Source organism: Bos indicus, chromosome 20 (genome assembly GCF_029378745.1).
Source record: "Bos indicus isolate NIAB-ARS_2022 breed Sahiwal x Tharparkar chromosome 20, NIAB-ARS_B.indTharparkar_mat_pri_1.0, whole genome shotgun sequence".
Lineage (NCBI taxonomy): Eukaryota > Metazoa > Chordata > Mammalia > Artiodactyla > Bovidae > Bos > Bos indicus.
In genome coordinates, this window is record NC_091779.1 from 59,475,820 (window position 1) to 59,498,001 (window position 22,182).

Consider the following 22,182-nt stretch of genomic DNA (forward strand, 5'->3'; position numbering starts at 1 on the left):
CAGGCTCCTCTGTCCCTGGGATTCTCCAGGCAAGAACACTGGAGTGGGCTGCCATTTCCTTCTCTAATGTATACATATGTAGATACATACATATGTATGTATATGTATATATATGTGTATTTATATTATATATATGTATATATAATGCTACTAAATCATAATAAATAATGAAATAATGCAATTTTCTGTGACATGGATGTACCTAGAGTTTGTCATACCGAGTGAAGTCAGAGACAGATAAATATATGATATCCTTATATGTGGAATCTAAAAATATGATATGAATGAATCTACTTACAAAACAGAAAGAGAGTCACAAATGAAGAAAACAAAGTTTTGGTTACAAAGGATGAAATGGGAGAAGGGAAATGTTCGGAGATTGGGATTGACATAATACATCTACTATGTATTAAATATATAGCTAATAGTAACCTATTACATAACACAGGGAACTCTGCATAATACTCTGAAGTGACCTGTGTGTATGTGCGCGTGCTCAGTCATGTCTGACCCTTTGTGACCCCATGGACTATAGCCTGCCAGGCTCCTCGGTCCATGGCATTCTCCAGGCAAGAACACTGGAGTTGCCATTTCTTAGTCCAGTAATGACCTATATGGAAATAGAATCCAAAAAGGCGTGTGTATATGTATATGTGTAACTGATTCACCTTGCTGTACAACAGAAACTAACTCAACATTGTAAATCAACTCTACTCCAATAAAATTTTTTAAAAAGTATTAAATAGATATAGGAATTGTTGGGAAAAAAATCCCACTAATGCATCAGACTAGCAACCACAGGAAATGAGGACCACCCCTAGGGTTTAAGAATCAAAGGAAGAGATTGGACTTATTAAAACTTAGATCCTTAGAGGAGTGGTCCCTTTGGGTGGGGACCTGGACTCCTGATGGGTAAATTGACTGGTTGGTGCTTACCGTGTCCCTGAGGGCAATGAGCCTGGTTTTGCAGGTGTTGGGAAAACTGAAAACTGGAACCAACACAAGTACCAGAATGAAGCACTACTGCCATAGTGAAGAAGGCTGTTTGAGTGTTGCTCCTTGGAGCAGGAGTCACACAGGAGCGGACATTGCTCCTTTCTGTTCCTCAAGCCTCGTGTCCTTTGGCAGAATCCATCAGGGAGCAACAAGTGAAGTAGATGTGTGGTTTAGAGAGTCCTGGTTCTGCATTAAAACATGGACTACGGAAGAGCTGGTTTGTAGCTGAGACACTACCTTAGTAACCGTCTGGTGAGGGGGACACAGGAAACACAGGAATGACGTTCAAAAGGCACTGGAAAGCACGGATATGACAGACATTCACAGCAGAGGGATAAGCTGTCACAAAGCCCATGCCTCTGCTCCCTGGGAGGAGGGCAGATGCTCTCAGCACCAGTCAGCAAATGCCATGTTGAGGGGAGGTGCTGGCTAGAAGCTGAAGGACAGACAGTAATGGTAAACAGAGACACATGAGAGCAAAAGAGGAGGCGAAAATAAAAAAATTAGCCTTGCTGAGTATGCTATGTGAAAAGTCAGACAGCCTACTTATTTTGATAACCTTGAAAGTACCAGAGAGGGGAGCAAGACACTAGCCAAGTGCTCTGATGCATCCTCTAAGTCATGTCATTTAATCATCAGGATGATGCTTCTATTTTGTAAAAGAGGAAAGACTGTCTTAAAGAAATGAATTAACTTTTTTATTTTTTTAAATTGGGCTTCCCTGATAGCTCAGTTGGTAAAGAATCCACCTGCAATGCAGAAGACCCCAGTTCGATTCCTGGGTCTGGAAGATCTACTGGAGAAGGGATAGGCTACCCACTCCAGTATTCTGTCCTGGAGAATAAAAGGTTTAGTTTTTACTGGAGTACAGTTGGTTTACAACGTTGTGTGTTTCTGCTGTATAGCAAAGTAAATCAGCTGTATGTATACACCCCCCGCCCCAGCTTTTTTTTTGGATTTCTTTCCATTTAGGTCACCACAGAACATGGAGTAGAGTTCCCTGGGTTATACAGTAGGTTCCCACTAGTTGTCTATTGTATACATAATGTCCATAGTGTATAAATTTCAATCCCAATCTCCCAATTTCCCTCACTCCCCATTCCCTCCCCCCCACTTTCCCCTGTTAATATCCGTACATTTGTTTTCTGTGTCTGTGTCTCTGTTTTGCAAATGAGATCATCTGTACCATTTTTCTAGAGTCCTTATATATATATTCATATAATATATGATATTTGTTTTTCTCTTTCTGACTTCATTCTCTATGACAATCTCTGGGTCTATCCATATCTCTACAAACAGCCCGATTTCAGAACTGAATTAAATCGATATGAATCACATCATGAACTAAACTGTGGAGCAAGAATTTGATTCCACGTTTGTCTGGATTTAAATATTTGCCAAGCATTATCATGAGGCCTCACTCTGTAAGTCGCAAAGTGCAAATAATCTATTACGGTGACAGATGCTGAAAACAATAGTCTTAAAACAACACCGCCACCATGACTCTACCTTCTCCTATTCCTCCTACTCTCACAGAGGGCAGGGGTCCTGGTAAGTAACAAGCACAAAAATGGAGGCATCGGAGAAATAAAACTGAAGAGGAAAAATAAAACTCCATCATCCAGGGAACAGAGGAGTGTCCGCCATTTTATTTCTGTGTCCACGGATAGAAGCTTCTTGACTGGAGGAGTGAAATGATAAAAATCTGTGTGCACGCTTAGTCACTCCATCATGTCCGACTCTTGAGACCCCATAGACTGGAGCCTGCCAGGCTCCTCTGCCCATGGGATTCTCCAGGCAAGAATACCCACTGAGTGGGTTGCCATTTCCTTCTCCAGGGAATCTTCCTGATACCGGGATCGAATCCAGGTGTCCTGCACTGCAGTCAGACTCTTTACCGACTGAGTTAAGAGGAAAGAAATCTAGGAGTCCTGTAGGAGACAACTGTATTGGGGACATTTTGGGGGGAAGAGGGAGAGAAAGAATCTAGTGTGTGTGTGTGTGTGTGTGTGTGTGTGCGTGTGCACACTCTCTGCTGCTCAGTAGTATTTGACTGTTTATTATCCCTGGACTGTAGTCTGCCAGGCTCCTATACGGATGGAATTTTCCAGCAAGAATACTGGAGTGAGTTGCCATTTCCTACTCCAGAGGATCTTACTGACCCAGAGACGGAACCCATATCTGCTGCATTTGCAGGCAGATGTGTTACCACTGTGCCACCTGGGAAGCCCCAAATAGCTAGTATCTTCTCTCATTCTTTTTCTTTAATTGGTAATATTAGGAAGGGGTCCAGTTTGGGGTTTGTCTTCTGCAAAGGAAGTAGAAGCTAGAAATCTGAGGTCATGCTAGATTAGACCCTAGGAAATAGACCCTCGGAGAAGGCAATGGCACCCCACTCCAGTACTTTTGCCTAGAAAATCCCATGGACGGAGGAGCCTGGTAGGCTGCAGTCCATGGGGTTGCTAGAGTTGGACACGACTGAGCGACTTCCCTTTCACTTTTCACTTTCATGCATTGGAGAAGGAAATGGCAACCCATTCCAGTGTTCTTGCCTGGAGAATCCCAGGGACGGGAAGCCTGGTTGGCTGCCATCTATGGGGTTGCACAGAGTCAGACACGACTGAAGTGACGCAGCAGCAATAGACCCTAGATTCCAGATAAAGACCACTTTGAAGTTTCAACATTTGCCAGACTGATCCATCGTGGCAGGTAAGCCTTCCTGGAGCCAGGCTCTCAGGACAGCCACTTGGCTGACAAACACGAAAACCTGAGTGTGATGGCAGATGTCAAAGGGATTTTGGATTCAGAATAGAAGTTACCATCACCCTTGCTAAAGTCCATTTAATAAAGCAAGAAAGGGAGAAGCACATTTGGAATAATCTCCCAATCGTATATTAAGTGAATAGGATTCAGCTAGATGGAAAATTCAAGGATGTGGAATATTTTCATCATCAATGGTACCAGGCTGCTAAATCCTTTTTAAACCTTGCTGTATTATTTCCTGTGTTCAGTTCAGTTCAGTCTCTCAGTTGTATCTGGCTCTTTGCAACCCCAAGCAGTGCAACAATGAATATCCAATGAATATTCAGGACTGATTTCCTTTAGGATTGACTGGTTTCATTTCCTTGAAATCCAAGGGACTCTCAAGAGTCTTCTCCAACACCACAGTTCAAAATCATCAATTCTTCAGTGCTCAGCCTTCTTTATAGTCCAACTCTCACATCCATACATGACTACTGGAAAAGCCATAGCTTTGACTAGATGGACCTTTTTTGGAAAAGTAATGTCTCTGCTTTTTAATATGCTGTCTAGGTTGGTCATAGCTTTTCTCCTAAGGAATAAGCATTTTTAATTTCATGGCTGCAGTCACCATCTGCAGTGATTTTGGAAACCAAGAAAATAAAGTCTGTCCCTGTTTCCAAGTGATGGGCCCGGATGCCATGATCTTAGTTTTTTGAGTGTTGAGTTTTAAGCCGGCATTTTCATTCTCCTCTTTCATTTTCATCAAGAGGCTCTTTAGTTCCTCTTTGCTTTCTGTCATAAGAGTGGTATCAGCTGCATATCTGAAGTGATTGATATTTCTCCTGGCAGTCTTGATTCCAGCTTGTGCTTCATCCAGCTCGGCATTTCTCATGATGTACTCTGCATATAAGTTAAATAAGCAGGGTGACAATATACAGCTTGGACGTACTCCTTGCCCAATTTGGAACCAGTCTGTTGTTCCATGTCTGGTTTTAGCTGTTGCTTCTTGACCTGCATACAGATTTCTCAGGAGGCAGGTAAGGTGGTCTGGTATTCCTATCTGTTGAAGAATTTTCTGCAGTTTGTTGTGATCCACACAGTCAAAGGAAATACTCATGTAATACTTCTATCCCCTCTTCCCGCCTCCATTTCTTCACTTAAATGTACCTTAGTAGAAAGTTTAGTAAGAGGAGATGGTTGCATGCATACTGACCTCTCCATCCCCCTTTTCTCCTGAGAGTTGGCCTGTCCATTAAGAGCCAATGTTCTCCTCTTTTGCTCCATGAGTTAACTTAGTAGGAGCTTCCCTACTGGATATGTATATAGTGTGGATATGTGGATATGTATAAATGTGGATATGTGTATATGATATCCCAGTGCTCAGGCCTGGGGTCCTGGAGTCCTGCAATGTCTTGGATGTAAGTCAGCCCAGTTTGGGGATCCAGCATTAGAAATTTACTTATATCAGACATAGGCCATTTAATCCAATATCAACTTTATCAGCAGTATCAGTAACATTTTGCTTATTTATCTGCCTTACTGCTTTGTCAGTTTTAAACTGGTTCCTAATTTGTCAAGGAAGAGGAGTAGAATTTGTCACATCTCCTTTAATTTGATATTAATAATTCAAAATATATATTTTTTATTATCTACATTTTATTTTGAGAGGATTTTCTGGAAACTTATAGTAGACATATTCCTGGAGAAGGAAATGGCACCCCAACTTCAGTATTCTTGCCTGGAAAATCCCACAGACAAGGGAGCCTAGAAGACTACATTTCATGGGGTCACAAAGAGTTGGACATGATTTAGTGAGTAAACAGCAACAATAATATCAGAGATATTAAATAAAGAGAAGAAAAGAAAGAAATTTTTGTTGTTCTTTCTAGAAATATGTATATATACATATTTTTAATTTTAGCCCACTCATATAGGCTTTTATTTTTCATTCAATATTCAAAGCTATTGTGTTGTTCTTAGATAATAAAAAGTATATATAGCCTATTTTATCAAATCATAGATATTTAAAACCTTATAAACAAACCAATATAATGTTTAATGAATGCATTAAATATTTATGAATAGTTTAAAGGGTTTAAGATCTAGGATAGTTGGGCAAATCTAGAGCCTATTATTATTTAGTTCCATAAACATTTCATATATTTGTGAAAAAAACATTCTAAAAAAATTGCCCATCTTCTCATTGTCCAAATAGGATCATTACTAACAGGTTAGTGTATATTCTCTGAGGCTCTAGAGATGTGATAAATGTACAGCACACAGATGCACGCATGCACGCACACACCCAATGCTATCTCTTATCTTTAAAAAATGTTTAACTTTGTAGTAAATCATAGCTGATTAACAACATTGTGAGAGTTTTAGGTGGATGGCGAAAGAACTCAAACACACATATACACGTATCCTTCTCCCCCAAACTCCTCTCCCACCCAGGCTGCCACATAGCCTTGAGCAGAGGCTATACAGCAGGCTATACAGTAGGCCCTTGTTGGCTATCCATTTCAACACCATCTCTTATATTTAAGAGAAAGAAATTGATTCTCAGAAAGAATCAGTTTAGATTAGATCAACTCTGTTTTTATCAATGTGAGACAAAAATCAGAGCCTTTACATCAGCTTTAGAAATGGCTCAAGAAATCTTTCCTAGTAAAATACCTTTAAACATTGAAGGATCAGTGAATTGGCATTAGCTATTTTAAAAAGTGCTAACTGAGAGTCTGTTTTGACTAGCTGCTCTCCAAGGCTCCTCATTAAAATGATAAACACCAGAAGTAGGATGGTGATTTAGTGAAGGCTCTGAGAGAGAAAGGTAAATCTCTCCAGGATTAACACATTTTAGGGAACCATGCACTGCTGCACTCGGGAAAAGATGCAGCTCACCGTGAAAGACAAACTGCAAAGCTACTGCCGTTTCTCGAAAGAACAAAGGATGAGAGGAAACTTAGATTAAATCAGACCAACTGGGAAGTTACATCTTCCATGACATCTGATGGAGAATTCTATGTGGAAATGTGCTACTGCCAGATGTATAATTATTTTATAATATCTGTTTTTTGGTTGGATCAGGATATAAAAAAATTCCATGTTTGAATCAGTCCATATGCAGCTTAGGGCTTCCCAGGGGGTTCAGTGGTAAAGAATCCACCTGCAATGTAGGAGACATGGGTTTGATCCCTAGGTTGGGAAGATCTGGAGAAGGAAATGGCAACCCACTCCAGTATTCTTGTCTGGAGAATGCCATGGACAGAGGAGCCTGGTGGGCTATATAGTCCATGGGGGTCACACGGAGTTGGACACGACTGAGTATAGCACAGCAGCAGCAGTATGCAGCTTAGAGACACCGTGTGTACACAATTCCTGTCTTACAGTCAACTTCCTCCCCATGTTGAGGGTTGAGTCTCTGAACCACTTTAAATCTGACAATTCTAGGTGAAGAATTGTAGATAAAGAGGAAACACAAATGTCATAATTTGATTACCTTGGACATTTTTATCCTACAGAGTTCAATGAGCTTTCTAAATCATGCAGTTTTAAACTTATTTTGTCATCAATTAAAAGCTTTACGGTTATAACTTGATTTTAAATAGACAAGGCTTTCAAAATACTTGAGATCTTTGTAACCATCAACCACAGGCCATAATTTGGACATTGAGTAGCCACATTTATTTTGTGGACACTAACTGCTCCAAGCATTATTTCAAGAGTTATCTGCTGGTGTGGGCTTCCTTGGTAGTGCTAGGGGTGAAGAATCTGCTGCCAGTGCAGGAGACACAAGAAATGTGGGTGTGCTCCCTGGGTCAGGAAGATCCCCTGGAGAAGGAAATGGCAAGCCATTCCAGTATTCTTGCCTGGGAAATCCCATGAATGGATGAGTTTGGCAGGCTATAGGCCATGGGGCTGCAGAGTCGGACGAGACTGAGCACATCTGCTAGTGAGATGATGGACAGTGGGCAAACCATTTCATGGGTTCATTAAGCAGAAGTATTTCTTCCTCCAGGGCTGCAGCATCTTTAATGAGCATTTTGATATGAATACAATAAAAAGTGAATTAAATAACATGTTGCATAATACAATGAAGAGAGACATTTTGATCAAGTAAAAACACATACATAATTCTAAAAAATTACATTTTTCTGATAATATTTATAGAAGAAATACATATTCATTGTGGACTAGGAGAATACAGGAGAAAAAGCTCCCATGAGAAACTGCAGTCTTGACTGGTCATACCTATCCTGGATCACCATGGGTTTATGTGCTAAGCTTTCTAGGGGAAAAATACACACACACAAACACACTCACATACACAGGCGCACAAACACATTCAAATAAACATATAAAAATAATTTTTTGGCCCTTATTGTTTATAACTTTTTAACTTATCCTTTATGACATTATTATTTATCCATGTCATCAAATATTCTTTAAAATTAAAATTATAAGGAAAGACATATATCCCTTGTTATGGACATTTCACCACATTTCTGTTTGACACTTAGGGTATCACATCTATAAGTTGTTTTCAGCTCTCTTTTCTTTATCTTTAACTCTGAGTATAGTATCTTTGTTAATAAGTAATTGTTTATATCTTTGATAATTTTTTCACACAAAAAAATTCCTGGAGGTAGAATTAGGAATGTAAACACTGTACAGCTTTTTAATTTCTCTGATGCATACAGGTGTATTTCCTATAAAAAAAAAAAAAGTGGCAGGTAACAGTTCCACTACTCGCATATAAATATTCACTTTTTAATAACTTTGTTAGCACTGGATATTGTCTTAAAAATAACTGATAATATGGTGGGTTAAAATGGCACTGGTTTCAAAGTGCCTGTTTTTTATTTGCACAACTTCCCTGGTGGCACAAAGTGTCGGACACAGCTGAGCATCTAAGCACACACCTGGTATCTCAGCTGGTAAAGAATCTGCCTGCAATGCTGCTGCTGCTGCTGCTAAGTCACTTCAGTCGTGTCTGACTCTGTGTGACCCCATAGACAGCAGCCCACCAGGCTCCCCCGTCCCTGGGATTCTCCAGGCAAGAACACTGGAGTGGGTAGCCATTTCCTTCTCCAATGCATGAAAGCGAAAATGAAAGTGAAGTCACTCAGTGACCCTCAGTGACCCCATGGACTGCAGCCTTCCAGGCTCCTCCATTCATGGGATTTTCCAGGCAGGAGTACTGGAGTAGGGTGCCATTGCCTTCTCCTGCCTGCAATGCAGGAGACCCCAGTTCAATTCCTGGGTCGGGAAGATCCCTGGAGAAGGGATAGGCTACCCACTCCAGTATTCTTTGGCTTCCCTGGTGGCTCAGAGGGTAAAGAATCTACCTGTAATGTGGGAGACCTGGGTTCAATCCCTGGGTTGGGAAGATCCCCTGAAGGAGGGATGGCAGTCCACTCCAGTATTCTTGCATGGAGAATCCCCATGGACAGAGGAGCCTGGTGGGATGCAACCCATGGGGCTGCAAATAGTCAGACATGGCTAAGCACACACACACACACACACACAAATTGAACTCTAATAAATAAGAAATATTTTCATTGTCCATGTGTATTTCTTCTTTTGTACATCAGATTTTCACAGTTTTGCCAATTTTCTTACTAGCATATTCATGTCTTTCTTCCATAGAAGAGCATTCTTTTGTATTAGGAATAATGACCCATTGTCTGTTATTTATGGTGTACCAATTTTCTCCTATCTAGTTTTGTGCTGTTCGATTTTGCTTTGGGCAGTTTTATTGCATAAACATTTTGAATTTTTATGTGCTCTATTATCAATCTTTTACTTTATGTTCTCTTTCTTTATTTCTATGCTTGGAAATGCTTTCCCCACTCTGATACAGATATTTATCTGGAACAACACATAAAGCATGGCTTTACAACTGTTGCTATTTTTAGTGGTTCTCTTTGGGAAGGGCTGGCGAAGTGAGCAAGGTGCCCAAAGAAATGGGGAAGAGGCCCGACGGAGGGGGAGATGCCGATGAGACTTTCACCTCTGACTATGCTCTGAAGGCTCCTGTTCTGTTAACAAGCAGAGAAGGTGGATGAGAGGAAGGAATAAGAAATCTGCCTGCTCTGAATGACTGCCCTTTGGGAGGACCAAGGAAATCAACTGCCTCTGTCATGGTTGGGACCTCTCTCTGCCAAGCCTCTTGGGTTCCCTCCCTCCCGGGGAGCTTGGGGTGACCGCTGGCCTTTCTGCTTGCTTCTTGTCTGGCTAGAAATGGAAGGGGTTCCCAGAGGAGAGAGAGGGGGAGAGGCACACAAGAGAGCATCTTGAGTTGGCCTCTCTGTGAGAGGGTGAGTCATCCTTCCGTGTCCTCCACCCATCTCTACCTGCCCATCTTTCTTCCTTTCCTGAGTTGAAAATCAAAACACATGCTCAGATGTTTAATTCATGATGAGTGATATGGCACTAATGGGAGCTTTCATGTGACTGAGGGAAAAACATTCAAGAATGAAAGGTAAGGGATCCACCAGAAGGAGCTGAGGGCTCCACATGCCCTGGAATTTGATCCCCGAGGCAGCTACCATCTGTATCTCCCCATGAGGCCAGTCTTGTCATCCTGACTAATCCCTACAAGCACCATCAATACCAATAATTCTTGATCTTGGTTGTTATGATCAGAGCTTTTTGTGCTATGGGACTTATTCCTGGGATTATGCATATAATCAGTAGAGAAAATGAGAATTGGAGAACAGAACAATGTTAAAGAGTAAATATGTCACCTTTAATTTCCCTTACATGGCTGCACGCATGCTTCAGTCGTGTCTGACTCTTTGAGACCCCATGGACTGTAGTCTGCCAGGCTCCACCATCCATAGATTTCTCCAGGAAAGAATACTGAAGTGGGTTGCCATTTCCTACTCCAGGGGGTCTTCCCAACCCAGGGATCAAATCTGCGGTTGTGTTGGGATGGGTTCTTTAACATAAGTGCCACGACTTAGCAACAGAACAACAACCACCATGGCTGAGGTTTTAGCTGAATTCTGCTCTAAAGTGATGGGCTTCCCAGGTGGCGCTGGTGGTAAAGAATCTGCCTGCCAATGTGGGAGACGAAAGAGACAAGATTTCAATCCTTGAGTCAGGAAGATCCCCTGGAATAGGAAACAGTCACCTCTTCCAGTGTTCTTGTCTGGAAAATTCCATGGACAGAGAAGCCTGACGGGCTGTGGTCCATGGGTCATGAGTCGGACACGACTGAGCGCAGACACACACACTAAGGTGAGAGAAAGTGAGCACCTTTGAAGGAGACTGTCCTGTTCTTGGTGTTTCACATAAGGATAAGATGGATTTAAGACGGGGTGGGGTCCTAGGAAAGCCACATGAGGAGGTGGAGTGAATGCTACTGTCTGTATCTATCTGAATCTGATGTTAAACATAAAAATGTTTTCCATGTATTTCTTTACATTCATTTATCCAATCCAGCTGATCGTTACTCCAACTGGAGTGTGTTTTGGGGAAGGTCTGATTCAAAATACAGGCTCCTTGCTGTTTTTGTTGTTCAGTCACTAAGTCACCAGTCATTAAGTCCAACTCTTTGTGACCCCATGCAGCACTCAAAACTTCCCTGTCCTTCACTATCTCCCGGAGTTGGCTTAAACTTATATCCATTGAGTTGACGATGCATCCAACCATCTCATCCTCCGTCATCTCCTTCTCCTCCTGCCTTCAAACTTTCCCAGCATCAGGGTCTTTTCCAGTGAGTCAGCTCTTCTCATCAGGTGGCCAAAGTTTTGGAGTTTCAGCTTCAGCATCAGTCCTTCCAATGAACAGGCTGATTAGCGAGTGATACACTCACTTTGGGGTCCCTACATAGGTATGTCTAAGCAAAAACATTTGACATTCATAGACTCTACTGGCGGTGAAACTTCCTACAGTTCCTGGACTCCTTCAGGAGTGGGTGAAGCCGTTCCAAGGTTCAAGGTGGATGGGATTCATCTTTGTATTTCATGATAGTTCTCTTGACTTCTGATTCAGATCTGTACTTGGCTCAAGCCCAGGGCCCTGGAGAAGGGTAAAATTTGAGTCAGTAAGTCAAAAAGAAGATCTATGCAGGGCACCAGAGGGGAGGCAAATCCTTTTTGCTTTCCAGGAGTGATATCTGAAGAGGAGAAAGATGAGCATGCAGTACATAATTTATTACATATATTGATTTGATTTGAGGAAATGGGAGAATCTATAGGTCAGAGGAACCCAGAAGCTCAACAGACTCCTGACCCCTTTCATACATAATTTATCTCCTTCCCCTTTATATCTTCATTCTTTTATGTGGCTCAAAACTTCCACTGTCTTTCCTGACCTCTCTCCACAGAGGAGCTCACTAGACTATTAGAACTCTGTCTCCAATTGTAGGCATGTGCTTGTGGTTAGTCTCTGAATCATATTTGACTCTTTGTGACCCCATGGACTGTAGCCCATCAGGCTCCTCTGTCCTTGGGGATTCTCCAGGCAAGAATAGTGGAGTGGGTTGGCATTCCCTTCTCCAGGGGATCTTCCCAACCCAGGGAATGAAACCAAGTCTCCCTCATTGCAGGTGGATTCTTTACTGTCTGAACCACCAGGGAAGCCCTAATTACTGTTAATTTACATGTAGATTCCTTATCATAGGGCTGCTCCTGGCTCACCTCACTTGCTTCTGTGATCCCAAGAATGCAGATGAGCTCCCAAGTCCACACATCTTCACTCCTTGTTTTGTCCATCTTGACATAACTTGGCTCATCTGTACAATCTCCTTTGAAATTGTGAATTTAACTCTTCCATGCCTTCCACTCTGTACCATAGAGCAGTAGAAAATATTTCTCAAACTTTACTTTACATTGAAATCATCTTGGGGGGTAAGACCAGGATTCAGTGTTTTTTGCAGCTCTCCAACTGAAATCAGTGGTATTCTATTTTTTGTTTTTGAGAGCCTGTGGACCAGAGCCTTGCTATCTCAAAGTGTAAGGGATGCCTCAGACTGGCAGGGTAGGCATCAATGGAGCTCATTAGAGATACAGAATCTTAGGCATGACTTCTGGACCTCCCTGGTGACTCAGAGGGTTAAGCATTTGCCTGCAATGCTAAAGACCAGGGTTCAATTCCTGGGTCGGAAAGATCCATATTGAGAAGATCCCCTGGAGAAGGAAATGGCAACCCACTCCAATACTCTTGGCTAGAAAATCCCATAGACGTAGGAGCCTGGTAGGTTGTAGTTCATGGGGTCACAGTCAGAAACGACTGATTGACTTCATTTTTCTCTCCTGCTGAGTCCAAATCTGCAGTTAAATAAGACCCCCAGGTAAATCACATGCACTTTGAAGTTTGAGATGACTGAAGACTCTCCAATCAGTAAATCCCAATCTACACTGTCTTCCTTCGCATCCCTCATCCCTTTCAGTCAGCACGGATACACAGAGTCCAGCAAGATTAGGTTATTTAGCTTGTTACTATATGAGAAAGTACACATCCCAGAAATCATGGGGCATGAAGGGCAAAGGGAAGTGGAAGGGAAAGAGTCTTATTATAGGGTTTAGTTTTGTGCTGTATGATTTTAAGAGCAGTGGGCTGACCATCACATCAATCCTCTCCACTCTTAGGTAAAAATGACCAAGATCCAATCACTGACCACTGAATTGCTTCTCCTTACCTTCCTTTTGACTTCCCTGATAGCTCAGTTGGTAAAGAATCCGCCTGCCATGCAGAAACCTCTGATTTGATTCCTGGGTCAGGAAAATCCCCCGAAGAAGGGATAGACTACCCATTCCAGTTTTCTTGGCCTTCCCTTATGGCTCAGCTGGTAAAGAATCAGCCTGCAATGCGGGAGACCTGGGTTTGATCCCTGGGTTGGGAAGATCTCCTGGAGAAGGGAACGGCTACCCACTCCAGTATATGGGACTGGAGAATTCCAGGGACTGTATAGTCCATGGGGTTGCAAACAGTCAGACATGACTGAGTGACTTTCACTCACCTTCCTTCCTTCCTTTTTTTTTTGGCTGTGCTGTGAGGCATGCAGGATCTTAGTTCCCTAACCAGGGATCGAACCCAGGCTCAAGACAGTGGAAATGCAGAGTCTTAACCACTGGCCACCCCTACCCTTGCTTTTCTGATAGCACCACCCAATCTAGAATGAGACTCCACTTTCTTGAGTTCTTCTTTGTGAGAAAGGCATTTTGGCATCCACAACACAGTATGGTCTCCTGGTCAGGGAGTGAAAGCCTTGATGATCATAAGAAGTTCAGTATTTTTATAGCACAAAACTAGAGACAGTCATATCATGCTGCTGACTTACATTAAGTTGTATAGCAGGGTGCTATAAAAGGTTTTTTGGTAACAGTAACTTAAGACATGAAACACTGCTCCTGGCTATTCTTGTGCTGACAGAGGATGAGAGGGTTGGATGGCATCACTGACTCTATGGACATGAGTTTGAGTAGACTCCGAGAGTTGGTGACGGACAGGGAGGCCTGACGTGCTGCTGTCCATGGGGTCACAGAGTCAGACAAGACTGAGCAACTGAACTGACTGACTGACTTGAATGTTTAGGCTCCAGGGAGACTTTGCTGAGCCGAGCCAACACTGCTGGATCTTCCTCAGCTCCAGGGAGGGCAGAATGCTGGTTGCCGGGGGCTTAGAGGAGGCGGGTGAGCACTTGTTAATCAGTGGGTGTTACGTTTCACTTTTACAAGATGAATAAATTCTCAAAACCTGCTGCTCGACCATATTGTATTGTACTCTTTAAAATCTATGAGGGCAGATCTCATGTTCACTGTTCTTATCACAATAAAATAAAAACAAAACTAACAAAAGAGATTTGGAAAGAAGAAGGGGGCTTTGGGGAGAGAATGTTATGGAGGGTGTTCTGAGGGTGTTTGAGCGTGGGAGTCATCTTTTTCCTCTCTCTACTGAGAAAAGAGCTGCGAGGACACATTTTCCCTAAAGACGGTCCTGGTTCTGAATGTAGGGTCTGAGCTCTGGTTTTGCCCAGTGGTGGTTCATTGGCAGAACCTGTAGACAAGCTCCAGGGGCACTGAGGAGGTCCTTTGTCTAGATGATGGAAAAGGGGCTGAACTGATGAGGAGAGGGCCACAGCCATCACCAGAAACCCATCTTCTACCTATTTTCTGTGGGCACCAGACTGATAAGACAGGGAATCCTAGGTTTCCCATGGCAACTGATCTACTAGGGCAGACCAAGATCTTCAGACACGTCTCACTTAATCTCTTAAAAGGCAAAAGCATCCCATACAAAGGGTTTAGGGTGGACCAACCATTAGAAGCATCCTTGATAATCTCAGCCTCTGCACTTGGACATCATCTGAGAAGCGATGTGCCCCAGATATGAAAGTTCATGTCTTCTATAAAGCCTGACTCCCTTCCCTTTCTAAAACAGCCCAAGAGAAGGGAGAGGGGAAGAGGAAACAGAGTAAGCAGCTATTAATGATAAAGCTGCCACAGTCACATCAGGTATAGGCAACGCTTGCTCCCTGGAAGAAAAGTTATGACCAATGTAGACAGCATATTAAAAAGCAGAGACATTACTTTGCCAACAAAGGTCCATCTAGTCAAGTGTATGGTTTTTCCAGTAGTCATGTATAGATGTGAGAGTTGGACCATAAAGAAAGCTGAGTGCCGAATAATTGATGCCTTTGAACTGTGGTGTTGGAGAAGACTCATGAGAGTCCCTTGGACTACAAGGAGATCCAACCAGTCCATCCTAAAGGACATCAGTCCGGAATATTCATTGGAAGAACTGATGCTGAAGCTGAAACGCCAATACTTTGGCCACCTGATGCGAAGAAATGACTCATTTGAAAAGATCCTGATGCTGGGAAAGATTGAAGGCAGGAGGAGAAGGTGAAGAGAGAGGATGAGATGGTTGGATGGCATCACCAACTCAATGGACATGAATTTGAGCAAGCTTCGGGAGTTGTTTATGGACAGGGAGGCCTGGCGTGCTGCAGTCCATGGGGTCACAAAGAGTCAGACACGACTGAGCGATTGAACTGAACTGAGCTGAACTGATAGGCAATCCCATGGCAGCCTTGCAGAGCCTGGTTTATCACATGGGTACCATTGAGATTCAGTGTCAGCTTGTCAATATAGACAGTCCACAATACAGTATACCACAATTAATCAGTTATCAGGCTAACTGTCTAATAATCAAGCACATATCTCTTTATATTGCCCACAAAACTATGCTTTTTTTTTTGGCAAAAGTCTTGCTGAAATCAAGAAAGCTTTAAGGCTGGCATGCTTATGATTAACCTCTGACTCCCAGACATTGCCCCTTCCTTTGCCAAATGGTTACAAAATGCTATCTTATCGGGACTTACACAGTGATGATTAGAGCTATGATGGCTATTTTGAACAACTCTGGGCACTTCCCTATTATCTGATTTTATTCACCATCAGACCTCTAGGTGGGGACAGAGTCCCAGAAACTCTTGGCAGATATTTAGCCAGGCTTGGAGACTTGGAACCATGATTTTGGCAACAGGACCTGGTGGAAGCTGTGGCCTGAGGGAAAGTGTTCCACTTGTGATGTGATTTCCATCCTGCTTCTTATTCCTGGGCTCACTAGAGACTCTCTGGGCGTCTCCCTTCTCTCTGGTCTCCTTCACTACCAAAAGTTTCTTTTTCAATAAGATGCTTGTGATGATGTAAATGTGAATACATTTTCAAATGTTTCCCATACTCTTTCAGCTGTCTTGCTTTTTAAGGCTTTGCAATGGACCAATTTTCTCTACTTGAATCATTTGAAATCTATTTTTAGTAAAGCTTCCGGAACACTGATTATTTTCAGTGTTCCCTTTCTTTTCCCCTTTCTTCTCTTAAAATTTTCCAATACACAAATATACTTTTGTATCGGAGTATAGTTGATTTACAATGTTGTGTTAGTTTCAGGTGTACAGCACGTTGATTCGGTTATATGTATATATGCATCTATTCATTTCCCTAAACAACATGAGGAACTCTCCTCTTTCTTCTTTAAATTAAAAATCCTTTGTTTCTAATCTGTTGGAGTGGTTTGTAACATCCCCCCAAATCACACGGAGTTACAGCATCACAGATGTATAGAGTATTTTAGTTTTATTATTATATGCTCTCAATTTTTATACTTTCTAAGACAGGGTTTTCTCCCACCAAACAATATTCCCATGAAGCCCCAGAATTTAGAATGTGGAATTTCAGAGTGTGGACTCTGGGGCCCAGCTACATGGTTTCAATGATCAGCTTCACTTTATGTCTGCACAACTTTTGTGGAATAACTTCATCTCTCTGTGCCCAACTTCAGTATCTATGAAATGGGAGCAAAACATAGCATCAACCTCAACCATCAACATAGCTAATGTTATTCTGTGCAAAGCAGTAGAAAGCCGTGACTGGCAAAATTCAGCACACAGTTGATGGAAAATCAATAAATGGGTCTTGAATGCTGGCTAGGTCTCAGATACTGTTCTAGGTACTAAAAAATATAACCCAATAAATACTTATTTATCTTAACTGGTGCTGACAATTGTTCTAAAGAATGAGGAAGTAGAGAAAGGGAGTGGTAAAGGGAGATGTACACACACACATATATATTTATATGAGGTTTATCTTAGGAAATTGGCTGACATAACTGTGGAATTGTAGGGGCAGGCTGAGTTTCCAACTCTGAACTCTGTGGCAGGCTCAAAGCTCAGACAGGAGTTGTTGTCACAGTCTTAAGTCCAAAATTTGTATGGGACATTGGTGGACAAGAAGCCTAGGGTTTCTATGTTATAGTTTTGAGGTGGAATTCCTTCTTCTTTGGGAAACTTGAGTTTTTAACCTTTATGACCTTCAACTGATTGGATGAAGCTCACCTACAGTATCAAGGGTAATCTTTACTTAAAGTGAACTGATTGTAGATGTCAATCACATCTACAAAACACCTTCACAGCAACATATAGACTGATGTTTGATCAAAAAATTAGGCACTGTAGCTGGGCCATGTTGACCCATAAAAGTAGCCATCATAGGAGAGGAACACACTCTACTGTTAGAGTTGGTGAGTTCTCTGAGTAGGTGACATGTGAACTGAGATCTAATTACAGTTGAAAGATGGAGCATACAGATACTGAAGACAGATAGCAGAGAGGGGGCAGTCTGAACCATGACCTTGATATGAGAGTATCTAACACACATTGGCTATCATTGGCAAGGATCTTCTTATGCTTTAACAATAATTTTATGCTTTTCTGTAAGTCTCTCTATTTCCATTGTTTCTCTTAAAATCTTTAGATTTAGTCTTTAAACCATTTGGTTGCTTAAAATGCCTCACTGAAAGTACCATATAAAAAAAATAAGATGATGGCACAATTATTCACGAAGCCCAACATCTCAGCACAACAATAATGCCCCAAGCATGGTTCATTCACTTTGGTTCTGCCACAGGAAGTCTTATTTTGCCCTGGAATGCTGGTGAAGTTTATCTGTTTGTTTAAAATGATAAACAAGAAGTCATGCCTGTGTGACATTTTAGAGTTAAAATTTGCCAGGGGTCCTAGTAAATGCACAACACACGCCTGAGTGTGCATACAATCACACACGCACACACATGCATACTTCCTCCTCCTTTCTGAGATGGTCTCCTGTGACCTCATGTGTTCTGAAAGACAGCTCTTGCTAATCCTTTACTGTTTGCCTCAGAATATATTGCAGGCTTCCCAGGTGAGGCAGTGGTAAAAACTCCACCTGCCAATGCAGAGATGCAAGAGATGAGGGTTTGCTCCTTGAATCGGGAAGCTTTCTTGGAGTAGGAAATAGCACCCCACTCCAGTATTCTTGCCTGGAATAATCCCATGGACAGAGGAGCCTGGTGGGCTACAGCCCATGGAGCCTCAGAGAGTTGCATACGACTGAGACTGAGCACACACGCAGAATATACTGCAGATTTAGACGTGTGTTCCCAGGAATAATGCCGAGGACTGTGCAAGGTTTGTTTTGTTACTGTTTAAATTGAGGGAATGTTTCACCTCTGTAGGATTTCTGAGACTGAAGCACTGTGCCTTCTGCCCACTAGACTTTTCTTTTATGTTGTTCAGTTTGGCTTCCTTGTGAGTGGACAGCTATGCAAACTGGAAAATTCCAAGAGCGGTACCTGATAGTCGGGCCTTGTCATCTTCTGTATGGTGTGTAACCTTTTGCATTATTCTAATGAAAATGGCATTTATGATGGCAGCCTTCTGTGAACTTTCAAAAGGCACAGCTACAATAAAATTGCTGCCTGGAAGTCAGATAGCCACTTTAACTTTGAATTGTGTAACAGTATAGCAGGGCCAGCGAGAAACCAAAGCAAAATTTTCTTTCCCCTCTAAGAACTCAACTTTGATATTCATGTTTCATGTCCACGCTGAGTTGAAATCTGTACAATGCTAGGAAACAGAGCAATATTTGAAAGAAATGGAAGATAGGTCATCTTCTGGGAATTCTGTGGGTGAGGTTTGCAGCCTAACTTTGCTTCTCCAAAGGATGAAGATAATGCTCACTGGAATTTACCCGTGCAAATGCTCTGAACCTTTTGAAATTCCTATTTTGGTTTGAAACTATCCCCCTAAAGGGTCAGAATTTTCTGCCTCAGTTACCTGAAATCTGACATTTCCCTGAGGCAACCAAGTGTATAGTGGTGTTTAAAGCAAAGTCCTCTGATATGATTGAATTGGAGTGACCATGTACATAGCTTTTGCATTTGCTAGCTTTTCATGACACATCTCAGGAGCATCTAAACATCAGACTGTAAATGCTTGTTGATGTTGAACATCATTCAATTAGTTTTCAGAATATCTTTGGGACAGAATCAAGCTCACCTTTGTCTTCCCTATTTTGTCAGTTTGATACTGACTGTCAGAGATGCGTTGCATCTTTCAACGAGATCCATTGATCTGCCTCCAGGACTTGCTTTACATTTGGACCCATCAATTACACCTAGTTGCTTTGTGATTGGTCAAACATGCCCTATGGATGTTTCTTCCCTGAGCTTGCATAGTCCCCCTAGAAAGGCCATGCTCACAATGAATAATTCCCAAAGCCTTGGGCCCTTGTCATTCTGTGAAATAAAATGTACTTTTATGCCATGTCTCGTTTGATTCTCACAGGAACTCTGGAAAGATTTCCCATGAATATTTTTTTGTAAATATTGATATTGTGTTTTATTATTTTTTTTCTTCCAAGTCCTGCTGTTAAGAGAAAGCTGAGTAAGGAGAGCAAGACCTGGAAGCCTGAATCATGCCTCTAATTTAATATTTCCAGGGAAACTGCCACCTCTTCATTTAAACTGGAGTCACAAATCCATATTTCTTCTCTCTCTTTTCTCCTAAGTCTGACAAGAATGGCTCTTTCCGAACTCAGCCAGCAGTAAGCCAAACCTCCTAAAGGAAATTATAGTGAGAACAGGAGGGGAAGTGTGATAGTTATCAGCTCACAATGTGACAGATGCATCCATCATGCCTGCTTTTAGGCTCAGGGTATAAGGAAAGGAAAAAGGCAATAAAGCAAATAAAAGTGTGGAGGGCTTGACTGACAGGACAGTAAGCACAGCAGTTGTTAACCTCTCACTGGGCCCTGGCCTCTGTGTCCTCTGAGTCTGCCATCTGGTACCTTCCTGAACCCAAGGGAGGTGCAAACCTCTGCTCCATCAACAGCTTTCTTGGGTTCTCTTTTATTGTTATTATTTTAAAGCATTATTTATTTATTTACTTGGCTATGTTGGATCTTAGTTGCAGCACTCAGGATCTTCATTGCCACATGGCATGTGAAATCTTAGTTCCAGGGATCATCCCCTGCTTTGGAAGGCAGATTCTTTACCACCAGAAGGCCAGGGAAGTCCCTCTTTTATTATTTTTACTTTTTATTATCCTATTTGGCATGATGTTTAATTATCCAAGAGTTATCCAATGATATGTTGCTGTGATAAAGTTTTATTCCCATTGGAATCTTTAAGAAAAATTTAATTGTGGTTAAAAAAAAAATTCTCACAGCATAAAGTTCACTCTCTTAACCATTTTAAAGTGTACAGTTCAGTACTGTTAGATATATTCACACTGTTGGGCAACAGATCTCCTGCGTATTTTCATCTTGTGAAACAGAAACTCCATACCGGCTGAACTACAGCTCCCCATTTTCTCTTCCCTCCAGCCCCTAGCAACCACCATTCTACTCTCCATTTCTAGAAGTCTGACTACTTTAGAGGTCTCATATCAGTGGAATCTTATAGTGTTTATCATTTTGTGAATGACTTATTTCACTTAACATAGTGCCCTCAAGATACGTCCATGAAGTAGCATGTGATAGAATTTCCTTCTTTTTTAAGGCTGAGTAATATTCCATTGTGTATATATGCTACATTTCCTTTTTTCTGTCATCCTTTATTGGAAACTTGGATCCCTACCATGCCTTGGCTGTTGTGATAATGCTGCGATGAACATGAGGGTGTCCTTTGGCTTCTTTTTTGCACAAATATGTTTCAAATATGGGGACAAACTACAGCTAGAGATCTTTTAGGAGTCCTCTTAAGAAGAGTTGCGAGCCTACAATATAATATGTAGAAATGTATGCAAAATAAATGACATTAAAAATGCTCCAGAAGTGAAGGGAATTAGGGAGATAAGATCGAAAGTATAGCTTCAAGTTGTCCTTTGCTTGAAGAAAAACAAAAAGAGAGCTGTGGAGAAATGAAATGCATGTGTGGGCTGCATGTTGGGGAAGCTTCTATTGTCCCCACAAGGATAAAGAGTAGAGTCAAGGGTGTAGATGGGAGTGGAACATCATGTTTCAGGTGAAGATCTCTCACTTGAGAATCACCATTCCATGTTCAACTAATCATCCTGTTTTCCATCAGAATCACACATCACATTAATCAGCACTCCTGAAACACAAACATTTGGTGGCCCTTAGCCTATGGAGTAAAACTCTTTATCTTCACCTAGCTATGGAAGATCTTTATTATGTGGCCCTGAATTTGTTTTATTATTTTATTCCTCACTCATTTCGTGGAAGCTGTGTGGGGGCAGATTTTGCTGCTTGACCTGGGTTTTTAATCTCAAACCTGTCAACCTTCTAATTGTGTGATCTTCAACTACTTAGTTAGCCTCTTGGAATCCCAGTTTCCTCATCTTTAGAAGACAGATGACACTACCTACCTTGGTGGTACAGATTAAATAGAATAATGCTCGTTTAAAAATTTGTATATTTAGCAAATTAAAAAAAAGCTTCCTACCTGAATCTTATTTCCTGTTAATTATACCTTGCGGGTGTCCTTGGTGGCTCAGATGGTAAAAAATCTGTTTGTAATGCAGGAGAGCTGGGTTTGATCCCTGAGTCGGGAAGATCCCCTGGAGAAGGGAATGGGAACCTACTCCAGTATTCTTGCCTGGAGAATTTCATGGTCAGAGGAAGCTGGCGGGCGACAGTCCACAGGGAC